The sequence below is a fragment of the Nannospalax galili genome, unplaced genomic scaffold, assembly GCF_000622305.1.
Source record: "Nannospalax galili isolate Female #2095 unplaced genomic scaffold, S.galili_v1.0 scaffold496, whole genome shotgun sequence".
NCBI lineage: Eukaryota > Metazoa > Chordata > Mammalia > Rodentia > Spalacidae > Nannospalax > Nannospalax galili.
In genome coordinates this window covers 72,460-80,467 of record NW_008337061.1, presented here as the reverse complement: position 1 = coordinate 80,467, position 8,008 = coordinate 72,460, and positions in this window count along the sequence as shown.

Below are 8,008 nucleotides of genomic sequence, written 5' to 3'. Positions count from 1 at the left end.
ACAGCTTTAACATATTCAGTAACACACTCCAGAGCAACAGTACATCTCTTTCATAGGTGGGTGCAAGTTTTTAGGTTCACAATTGAATTAATATAGTTATGTATTATTGAACTCAGTATAAGCCCTGTAAGACATAAAATTGGATGAGTTTTTAACCTTTAAAAAAGAGCTCCATTTCATTTTAGAATATATTGTTCCTTGCAGACAGACTCCAGCTTGTTCTCAGAGTATGACCATCCTCTAAACAATCAATCAATAAAATGGAAAATGAATATAAATTTAAAACTAACATGTGACATAACATAATGTTGTAAATTCATGCTGGAAAGTCTATGGTGGGGAAAATATTACTGATACCACTTTCTCTAAAACATAAATGTTTAGGTATCAAAATGACTTTTTGGAAATGTACAGGCTTATATAGAGTGATCTCATCTATGAAAAATAAAGAATTCTTTATTCTCAGCTCAAGACACTACTGCATAGAAGAAAGGTGGGTTTGGTTTGGTTGGTTCCGTTTATATGCATATATTCATATACACATCCACACATAAACACACATGCATTCAGGCTGACAAGCAAGCTGTTTTTAAACCTACCTATGGAGTTTCCAACACACGAATGAGCCGGACAGCTGCCACCTTTCTTTATTTAACTGGAGAAATCGTTACTTTTCAAAGTCCTCAGAGTATACACTGATCCGTGATCCATGGGAAGTGTGAACTTACATAGGTTTCCTGCATAAAGGGGTAGCATTACTGACCTAAGGCAGAGATCAGATCCCCTGTTAAGCCTCATGATGAACTTTCCTCTCTGGTGCCATAGCACTAGCCTGGTGACCTATCAGCTTCGTGGATTGGTCATTTCCTATTCCACTGCATGGGAGTGATCCTGTGCTCCAGTGCTCTGGTTTAGCATGTTACATGTAATCAGAATTAGTAGAGCTTGTAGGACTTAGCTGTCCATAGTGAAGTTGAAATTTAGCTTACCTTCTGCTTTGGTATGGTGACTCTTGGTTCAATGTGTGTCACTGAAGCTGAATGAAGCAATCTACAAAACTTGAAATGAACAGATTTTCCACTTCTCCAACTCCTTTTCTGCTTCTATATGGGTCACATGTTCATGTGATATATGTTCATGCTTTAATACACATTTCATCATTATAAAATAGACTAATCCAAGAATACAATTAAAATATTAGTCTCTCTTGGGTTTTTCTTATGATTGGAATGAAATAAGACATTTTATGGGGAGATCAAATAAATGTAATGCTCTTGTGGAAAGACGCTATCAATGTTAACTGTTTCTTTTGGACACAAGGATTCTATTCTCTTGGAAAGAAGTTAATTGGAAGTTTATGAATCATTCTTTTCTTAATAGTCACCATGTTTCATCAATAATTCAGACTTAATTCCTCAGTTATTTGAAGTATATCAAGAGTATGATAGAAAAACACACTCGTCCCAATTTTCAGAACTAAATCATTCAAGTAAGAAGTTGAACACTAAAATACCATTTCCCTATTCTCTTTAGAGCAGTGGCATAATAACATGGTATCATATTTCCCTGAGGACTACCAAGTTTATCTACAACTGAGCATTTTTCACATGTCTACAAGGGGCTATGGTTATTGTAGAATTACTGTGGGGTTTAAATGTTTTCATATACTACCGTAGTCCCTATGTCAACCCTTGTTTTTAAGTTACTAGTATTGTTTACTAACTAATAAAGACTTCTTCATTTATCCTTTGCAAATTCAGACATTTACTCAGAAATTTTATATCATGATCAAGGGATCATGAAGATAATTGAAGCTACATTAAAATTCTCAGCTACTATGTCAAGGCCATTGAAGCATTTAAAATATTCTATCAATCTGTTGTTTCTTGTGCCCACGTCCGTGGAAATCACGAATGCATCCATTGGAGAAGTCACGGTTATCGACACTTCTCTTGCAAAAACAGCTGCTGGTGCTCTTTACTAAAACATTCCAGAAGACTCCTACTGAGGACTTGTGAAGCTGTGCTTCCTGGGTCATATATGCCTGAAAGAGCCGATTGCTCTGGTACCTGTTACTACTTGGCAACATGAACTCAAACCTGGACTCTCATATCAATCATTGGACTATTCTCATAGAGCCTATACAGCAAGAACTTGGATAAGAAATAGAAGAAATGGCTTGTTCCCGACCACAGTACCTGGAAACACCTGGGAACACCCAGAAGTTGAAGATGACTTAGAGGCTGAAATGTGGAATAAGTGGGAGGTGGTTTTAATCACCCTTTGGAACATGAGGTAGGAGACGAAGACATCTGCCAGGTACACATACATGTGACACTCTCATGTAGCTCAGGATCCTTCTAGTGTGGTGCAGTTCAATGTGGCATGTGCATGTGTGAATAAAGGAGAGAAACGTCTTTGCCTTTTGACTCAATCTCACAAGTCACATCACATTACATCACCTGTGTTCTGTATGATGAAGTAGTTACAAGACCACCTCAAATTGTTTAACATTGCCACAGTCATCTGCAGATGACCGTACATCTTGGGATAAAGTATTCATAAACATATTACAAAACATTCTTGATTAGGTTTTCTGTAGAAGGGCCTAAACTTGAAATTCCAAAATATCAAAAGAAGCTACATTGAAAGTAGTTTTCAGTTTCTATTAACTTACAGGAAAATAACTACTTAAAAACTTAAATTTTTATTTCTCAATACATGATGTAGCACAGCTGTTCCTACTGACATATTGTTGACACAAAGATTGCATAAAGACCATTGCTATATTTTATGGTTGCAGATTTAGCCCAAATATCTTTTTATTTTCAATCTCTATTTCCATCTTGCTTGGAATATAATTCTTTTTTTTAGGTTGAGAAAGCGTTTATTATTTATTTATTTATTATTTATTTATTTATTTATTTTAGGATAGAACTGGAAGAAATTTTCTTTATTGCAATTTATGAGAGAATAGGAACTCTCATTTCAGACAACTTTTCAAGAGCTGATAAGTTCAGGATTTGAATATCTTTTTTTTAGATTGTGTTTTTTTTAACTTAAGAAAAACTTTATTGAGAATTTCTACATATAAGGTGTTTTGATCTGTCTCAAACTTGTAATGCTAACTACTCTTGCCTTTACTTCTCCTTCACATCCCCTATTCACCAATCAAGGGCTTTCTTTTCTCCCTACAGATAAGAGTTATACAATCTGGGAGTCTTTTAGATAGACCCACTGAAGGGGTACCCCAATTGCCTCACCCTGTGTCCCTGTTCAGCATGGAAGAAGCCACAGCAGTCTGCATCCCGATTCCCTATCAGCAATTTGGGTAACCTCTTGAGAGGATGGTGTGATAAGAATAGGAGGTAGGAAATGGCTAGGCAGCTAGGGTGAAAAGTAGCCAGTTTCTTGGCTAAATGTCAAAATGTCCTTGGGCCTCTGAGCAACATACTCTGTTCCAAAGGCCAAAAATGACAGACATATTTGGGAACTCTCATCTAATCCCTAAAAGATTTTTAGGGTTACCTCTTCAGAGCAGGCAATGTTAGAGTACCCCACCCCCCCAAATAAATAAAAGAGAAAAGATTGGAAGCTCTTATCTAATTCCTAAAAGATTTTAGGTTTTCCTCTTCAGAGGAGTGAATGTTAAAGTAGAAAAAAGCTCCATTAAAAAAAGAAAAAGAAAGAAAGAACACAAAGTTGTCAGAAAAAAAGTGATGGGGAAATATGGGAAGTGTTGGAGGGGAGAGTGTGGGCATGGATTTGGAATATAATTCTTAAACCAAAGGGAGTTAACTAGTTTTACAGCCAAAATTCTTTGAAAAATCCTCAAAACCATCTAGTTATTATTCAACTTTACTTATAGTGTGATGTCTGTCTCTCTGTGTGTGTGTGTGTGTGTGTGTGTGTGTGTGTGTATGTATATCCCAGAGAGCTTGCCTCAGCTTCCTGAGTTGTTAACTATGCCTAGCGAAAACATTCCAGTTGCAAAAGGTATCAAATCCTACAGGCCCCACAATTTTAGGCTCAGAGTAACCTCAAGAAACAGAATGATTGAGTTTCAGAGATTTATTTTCCATAATGCCAAGCTGATAAACATCTGAAGTTTCAACACAGCTCTTTTGCGTGATTTCTTTATTGTTATTATAACATTAAATATAAAAATTGTAGTGGAATATGTATAACACATTTTCTCTTCTACTTAATAATCTGTTTAATTCTGTTATATATGTGGATGGATGTAAAGGAAACAGAAAAATGTAGATTTTTATTTTTATTATTTTCGTTGTATTTTTTTTATGTTTCTGTGTCCAAAATACCTAAGATAATAACACAAAGGAAGAAAGGTTTGTTTTGGTTCTCAGCTCCAAGGAGTCAGTCCAGAGTCCATAGCTGATTTTAGGACTGTGATGAGGCAGCACGTCGTGATGGCAAAAATATGTGAAAGGACAGGCTGTGAATCTCATGAGGGACAGGAAGGAAGCAGAAGGGAGGAAAGGACTGGGTACCAGGTATGACCTGTAAAGTTACCGCCCAATAACCCATCTCACATAAAAACACCACTTCCTAACATATGTACAAACTCCCAAAATAGTGTCACTAGCATGAACCAACATGCAACACAGAAGCATCTGACCTTTCATATTCAAACCGTCACAGCCTGTGTGTTTTGGGCCTTTAGTAGAGGATTTACTGATATTTGTCTTTAATTTTCTTTGAAGTGTGATGATTGAAACCTTCTTAAGTATATTTTAAAAGATTTGTTTTGAAACCAAAACTAGCTTTGTCACTCCAGGGAAGCAAATAACTGGAGCAATTATTCAGGTTACTTAAGCCCTAAATCACTTTCATCTCTATTTTAAAAATATTTCAGTTACTTGGTTCTATTTAGCAACATTATTACTGATGAACTATCTTGAAAGATTAAAAAGGACAGTATTAAACATGCCAATTGCTGCTCTGTGGGCCTATTTTAGATTGTGAGCACACTTATTTCCTTCTTTCTTGTGCAACCCTCTTTGGTATATTCCTGGGTCCTCTAAGAGCCTCTCACTGTACTATATGCAATTCCTCCTGTTGAGAAGACAACTGTATTATTATCACAACATATGATTTTATTTACCAGAGAATGGATGTGATAACTTCCTGTAGCTTTCCTGCCTACAGAACAGCAACAAATCTAGTTCCTTACTGCATAAAACAAGTTAACTCAAATTGAGTAATTTGCGTGAACACACTTTACAAACAGAAAGGGGCTCAGAGATGTAAATTGACTCAGGTTCTCAGAATACATGTAATATACAGTTGGTACTCCAGGTAATGCATATCTATATAAGGAAAACAATGCATGGTGAAGTATTTTCTTGTGCATGCATTCATTCACTATGCTATGCGAGTGAGGCAATTTAGATGTGATCAGCAAGTAGGCTGAGATTTGAGAGATGCATTAGCATTGACATCCTGCAGGTAACAAGGAAGAGCACAGTGAGCAACTGAAGCCTCAAAAATACCCATTGTATCTAATAGACCCAAAGAATATTCAGGTAGCTAGAGTAAATTAATAAGAAGGATTCAAACTACAGGAAAAAGATATGGTAGGGTTTGGTACTTTTCAGAAACCATAAAAGATACTTGAATAGTTTGAAAGGAATACTTGTAAGAGCTGGAGGAAGGGGTGGAGTGTTAACTGGAAGTGTCCTCCAACCACTATACCAGCAAGCTAGAGTCACACCTTACCATGTTTGTCAAAGAGTCAATGGGGGAGTCAATTACCCCTCCCACCCAGTCAGCTTTAGCTGCATGTGAGCAAGGGGCTAAAGATACATAAGCCGAGACACTATGAAGTACCTCTCTTGCCATTTTGTGCAACTATCAGGTAGTCATAGGATCTATATTTGAGTGTCGACTTTCTAGTGTAGCCATAAATGGGGAGGAGGAGGCACCCAGTCTTCTGTAACTAAACCCCTCCTTATGCTCTGATAGCAAACCCAATAAACTCATTAGGATTTTCAAAAAAAAAAAAAAAAAAGAACAGATCTAATCAAAACCTTCATTATTCCACCAAAGTTGACCTCATGTTGGCAAATCCTTTGGTCTTTGATTTCTTATTCCTATTTTTATTCCCTTAAACTTCATTGTATATATATTTTTATGCAGTCTGCTTCAAGTTATTTCTGGAAAAATGTGTTAAAAATTGTCTGCCTTTAGAATAACAATAAAAAAATTAAAAACAAAATAAGTAATATAAAAAAAATACTTGTGATAAGACACATGCATTAAATAATCACTTTGGGAGCAGCAATGTGGTTCAACAGGTAAAGGCTTTTGCCACCAAGCCTGAGGACTTGAGATCTATCCACAAGACCCACATAGTAGAAGAAAATTGACTCCAATAAGGTGTCCTCTGACCTCCACATGCGTGTCATGGCACATGCACTACCACATGCATACATACATACATATGCACATGTACACACACAATCACTGAAAAATAAATAAATGGAATTAAAAAACTATAATGTTGGATGCTATGTGGGAAATTAACCAGATATATGCATGTATTTGTTAGAAGTAAGAGGAGGGCATGGAGAGATGACTCACTTGCCAGGCAAGCATGAAGACATGAGTTTCTACCCCTAGAACCCACATAAAGCCAAGTTTTCAACACTCGCTTGTAATGCCAGGATGTCTAGGTTGAAGAAATAGGAGGCAGACACAGGAGAGTTTCCGAAGCTTGTGTGCCAGGTAGCCTGGTGTATACAGCAGCAAAGAACACTTATCTCAAATGAGGAAGTCCAGACTAACACCTAAGTGTGTTCCTGGCCTCCACATAGACACCATGGTGCATGTATACATAAGAATCATGTGCTTGCACTCACATACGTGAACATATTTAACAAACAGGGAGTTCTGGGGAGCTCCATCATATTCTGGATGGAATGCCAGCAGTGTAAAAATACACACACTCATACACACACACATACACACACACACACACACACACACACATAAAGAAATAGAGAAGGGTAAAATTCTCTTACATCGTGTTCATAGTGGTGAAAATGGAAAGGTGTGCTATCCTGAGAGATAGTTTAGACAGAACTCATGGTGGACATGATATATAAAGGTAGAAGTGAGAAAATAATAATGATTAGTCTTGATCAGCTCCTGTGTGAAACGATCCAGAAGTAATAAATATTTAACAAACAGGGAGTTCTGGGGAACTCCATCATATTCTGGATGGAATGCCAGCAGTGTAAATGTGCAAAGTTCAGCATGTAGCAAAGCAGCAAAGGATAACACACGTTAAATATACGCTAACTCATACACTTAATGGTTGCAGTTACTGTACAATGATAATGATTCTGGTGAAATGAGGTACCCAAAGTCATACGTCCATTAAAAAAAGGCCCAGCACTTGAGAGGTAGAGGCAGGCGGCTTTCTGTGAGATTGAAGCCTACATGATCTACATAGTGAGTTACAGGCCAGCTGGGGCTGCAGGGAAATCCTGTCTCAAAAAGACCAAAAAAAAAAAAAAAAAAAAAAAAAAAAAGTTCATGATAGGAGAAAAGACTGACCCTACAACTTGGCAGGCTCAGCAAAGTTTTATTAAGACACTAGTAGCCTATGATAGGCACCTTCTCTATACTGGTCCAACATTGCTAGTATCCATTAATGACAGCTGCAATACCAGTACCTTCGGCAAATTTAAAATAGATACCACTAGTTGGAATCCAGTATATCTGCACCAAAATAAAAAAGATGGTAAACTCATAATGTAATAGTTATAAGGTAATCATCAAGTCAACAAATGGTGATAGCATCTTTAAAACCATGTATTTGTGGGACTGGAGAGATGGCTCCATGGTTAAGAGCACTGGCTACTCTTGCAGAGGACCTGGATTTGATTCACAGCACAACTTTCTGTAACTCCAGTTCCAGGAGAATTCAACGCCCTCTTCTGACCTCCATGGGCATTGCATGACATGGGTGCACTTGCACACA